This window comes from Phlebotomus papatasi, chromosome 2 (assembly GCF_024763615.1).
Source record: "Phlebotomus papatasi isolate M1 chromosome 2, Ppap_2.1, whole genome shotgun sequence".
NCBI classification, from domain to species: Eukaryota; Metazoa; Arthropoda; class Insecta; order Diptera; family Psychodidae; genus Phlebotomus; species Phlebotomus papatasi.
The window spans coordinates 56,892,078-56,896,959 of NC_077223.1; positions in this window are offsets into that span (position 1 = coordinate 56,892,078).

The following is a 4,882-nucleotide window of genomic DNA, read 5'->3' on the forward strand; positions in this document are numbered from 1 at the left end:
CCATGTTAGATCGTAGTAAAAAAAAAAATTAGAGGGAGAAAGATCATCATCAAGTGATCTATCTAAATTGGAATGACTGACCACGAGAGAGCAAATGAGCCGGAAATAATAAATATCCGACGTTCTCAATCCGCAATCATAGAATTTATTCTGTCCAACAGTCTAACAAGTACAATTGTAAATTGCACTTGATTGCGTAAGAATACAAAGTGAATTTATTATTTGTTTTAAGAGCTCATTTCTCACAGCAAAAAAAAAGACCAAAAGAGTAATATTTACCAAATCACGCAATCTCAATTAGATCACCATCACTCATTATAAATCTTAAGCTATACGCTGGATAGATTTCTTGCTCCTTTCTTGCGAGATGTGCATATTTAGGTCAAGAAAGTTAATCATACGTCTCCGTCTTATTAAAATAGGATTTTTTTTTATAATATCTATCATAACATTTCTCCACGTTCTTGTTACTCTATGCTCCATTGAATACTTCGTCGCAATTTTGTTGACAAATGAACCACAATGATAGTCAATTGGCAGAAGTCCACGGGATAATGCTCTATTTGAGTCAATTTGGAATTTGTAAAGGAAATAAGGTCGAAAATTACCGGCAATCGTCTCATGGAGTTCATTGTGTTAATTTTCAGAGTGTCAAGAGCAGTGTGTCAAGGTTACTGCAGTCTTTAACTTCTTACGTTGACACTGATCTTGTATATAAACTATAAATCTATTGTGCTTAACAATTCCTCAGGTCGTCGGGCAGCAAGATTTGCATAAATGTTTGTAATAAATTTATGATTTGTTTGTTTATTCTAATAGTTGACCGGTTGACCCGAAAGGTTCAATGGGTGCTTTCAAACATAACTACATTTTATACTGAATAGTGAACCAATTTTAAATTAAATGAACTTATTGTGTTTGTGGTTTATTTTCTATATAAAATATGTTAATTTTGAATAATAGAAAAAAGAGAGCAGTAGGAGAATTCTGTAATTTTCTTGGCATTGTCACGCGTGAGTTCGAAATCTGACAATGCTATTCGAGCTTTTTTTGTCATATCATATGAGTTCGAAAATGCAATTTATTGATTTTTTAATGAAATCCCTTTACTTGATGATGTTATGAAAATACAGTATGTCTTGGATGATTTGTTTAAGAAAATTCATTGTCATTTGAATTGCCAGAAATCTCAAATATATGACTTCTGACAATGCCACGTGAGCTGAAATGACAATGTCACGGCTACAGAATCGCATTTTCGAAAAATCTCTCCTGAGACTCAAACCCCATTTATCATATGGCATTGCCAGAGCGTTACAGAATTCCCCTCCAGGTTTGTCATCAAGAAAAACCAATTGAATTTAAGTATCGCAAATTTGTTTTTGTAAACCCAATACTAAAGATCACATAAGAATTCTAATAGTTTCTACCCTAAATCTAAAGTAAAAAAAACTTTTTTAGAAAATAAAAAAATGAGTTTAGAGTAATTTTTTTTCAGTTTTCCTAAAATTCTTATCATGTGGAAAGCAATTGAAAAAGGGGTGGCAAAGCGTCCGAGGCTTTGCGAGCTGCTCGAACTCCCGAGAAGGAGCTCTGCCTCATATTCGTTTTCGCAAATTTTTCTGGTGCATATAAAATTATTGTCGAATTAAATTTGCCTATAGGGTAAGTGTGCCAAATTTCGGCATAGTTGCATGCAAGCGCCAAAGTTTGAAAAGAAATATCTTCAATAGAAATTGATTTTTTCATTCCTTCTACTTCAGGAATGTTGCTTAGAACCTTGTAGAAAGTTTATCGTCTTTATTTACTTTAAAATCATTCTTAATACATTTTCAAATATATAAAAATGTAGACATAGCTTTGGTGCCCTATTTCGGCCACCTTCATTCTCATAGTTCCTTGCCCTTCAGGAATTCTTCCAATGCCTTTTTTACGTCATCTCGTTTGTCGAAGCTACATTTTTTGTTATTCTTTTGCATTGTATAATCTCTAGAGTATGTAAAAACTAAAAATTCATAGAAATTCGAGGAATAAACAAGGTGGCCGAAATTGCAAGCTGGCCGGAATTTGGCACACTTACCCTAAATCACCTCAAAACCAGATTGAAGTTGAAAATTGTTCAAGAAGAGGGTTTCAAAAAGTCCTTAATATTATTTCAGGCTGATGATGATTTTCATTGTGATTTCAGGCTCATTACTTTACCACCCACACTCTCCAAAGCTTTCGAAATCATTCTGCATGAGCAAATTTCCTCCTCTCTGTCGGATAATAAGTTGCTTCGTGACTTCCAATCGGGTTTCCGTGGTGGTCACAGCACTATAACCGCCCTTCTTAAGGTAAATCAAATTGTTGGTTGTGACTTACCATTCTTCCTGCAGATGCGTGCCCTTATCTTTCTGCATCGCCTAATAACGACTGGGAGTCCAGCGTATCTGGCTTCCCTCTTGACGAGGGGGGGGTTCGATCAGGGTTCGAGGATACCTGGTCCCTAGAGCGATACAAGAGACGTTTCATCACACACTCTTTGTCAGAGAAGTATCACTTTACAATTCACTTCCTCGTGATGCTCACGCTTTCTGTGAGAAACATTGAGGGTTATTTCAAGTCCTAGGGGGTCCGTGGTGCAATAGGTAAAAGCGTTCGGCTCTTGGGCGGTGTGACCCCCGGCTCGACTGTCACAGTTGTGAGTTCGAGTCCCGCCCGGTGCAAATGATTGAAGCGTCCGAATAGACATTTTTCACAAAACATTGTAAACTGAATAATAAATTTGTAAACTGAACAATGCAATGTACAAAATGGCAATAAAAGCCCAGTACATCGAAATAAAATAAAATAAAATAAATATTTCAAGTCCAGGCTTGCTTGATGCATTCTACATTCGTCTTTCCCTTTCTCATTTTTTTTCTCTTCAGTTTTTTTTTTGTAGCCACACTGCCACACACTTATAAGAGGGTTGAACCCTATTTTGTTGTTGGTATTTTTGAATAAATTGAAATTGAAATTGAATAATATTTTAAATAATTAATTGACAAATCGCGTGAAAATTGGGCATTTGACCTTGAATAATTCAAGATGGCGATTTTTCCGGTGATAGGTGTCTAAGGACGAAATGTTCGGTTAGACTACCTCTAAAATTTTTCCAAATATGAACGAAATCGCCAGGGCCAATTTTTTGCAAATTTAGAAAAACCTAATTTTTGACCTATTTTTGGGGGATAGGGAACGCATGAAATGGGAGGGGGAAAAAAATAAAACGTTGGGTTAGAGATAATGTCATTTGAGGAGGGGTCATCCAAGACCGGAAGTTGATATCTATTACCGTTTGAATTTTATATGGGTCAAAATGCTGAAAAAGTGCGAAAAACAGTATTTTTAAAACAGAACTATTACCGTTACTTTCCCGATTCATCGCCGATTATGACCGAAGGAGTCGAGTTCAGAATTACAAGACCTTTCAAAAAAACCCAAATTTAACCAAATCCGTTGAAAATTAGGCCCTCCAGAGTGGTTGAACTTTGACCTTGAATAATTCAAGATGGCGATTTTTCCGGTGATAGGTGTCTAAGGACGAAATGTTCAGTTGGACTACCTCCAAAACATATCCAAAAATAAACGAAATCGCCAGGGCCAATTTTTTGCAGTCAAAAAACATGTTTTTAATGGGGATAGAAGGGGTGGTGGGTAATTTGGAAAAGTTAGTTTGATAGAAAATGATGACTTGTGAGGGGTCACCGAAGACCGGAAGTCAATATCTCTCACCGTTTGGCAGCCAGCATGGAGAGAAGTTAAAAAAAACACGATTGTTAAAACTGCTGTTTCTTGGAGTTCGATCAGTTAAAAAATCATTATGTATCTTACCAAAAAAACACTCCACGTTTTCCTAAATGAAATATAGGGTAAATTAAGCTAATTCAAAGCCTGCTTCAAATGGAAATTTTTCGCTACTCCAAATGGAAACGTCATTGGTTTCACTATAAATACAGTACTAAATTATTATATTTATTTATTTCCTATACCACAGTTTCATTATTTAGTTAATTTTGCTCCAAATTAAGCGCAAATCCGTTCATATTCGCAAATTTTAATTTGTTAATTTCTCAGAAAAATTAAAAGTGTACCTTTTCACCATTGAATTTTTCATAGATCGACCATTTTTCCAATGAAAAGCACAATGAGATGACTGTTGTTTATTCGTTTTGTTTAACATTTATGTCATATTTCTGGCTAATATTAGTTAAATTAAGTGCTAATCTTTATTGTTAACGGTACGTGAAGTTTTCAAATGAAATAATTACCTATTTCGTGAACAAAAAGGGTTTTTCTGAAGTGTCTACAAATGCTTCAATAGGAAACCCCGGAAATATGATTTTTGGGGAGATTTTCTTATTGTTTTAGATGGAAAAGGAGAAAAGACCAGGAACAAGAACAAATCCTGCACTCAAGAGCAACTCAACAAGGTTTTGGAAGCATTTCGTCGCGATTTCACTTACACTGTTTGTCTCCAATTAGAAACTTTCCCTTGTCTCCATTTGGATTAATTCTTTTCCAATAGAAGCATTTTACACTCGCGTATTTTTCTTGTATTTAAGAAGTTTTAAAATTATATCTAAAGAATTTTCACTAAACAGTAACATTCTAGAAGATTCATGGATCAAATTTATGTAATTCCCTTCAGAAAAAATATGAACTTAATGTGTTGAATTTTCTGTCAAAGTTAAAGCGTCTGGAAATGGTTTTGAATTAGGACATTTACATTAAGACATTAGAACAATTCATGAGATTTATAAGCAGTTAGACGAACAGACATCTTATTTAAAATAAAACAAGCAGCAGTAATATTTCTTGAAACTTGAAAGAATCATAAATGAGAAAAAATGCCAGC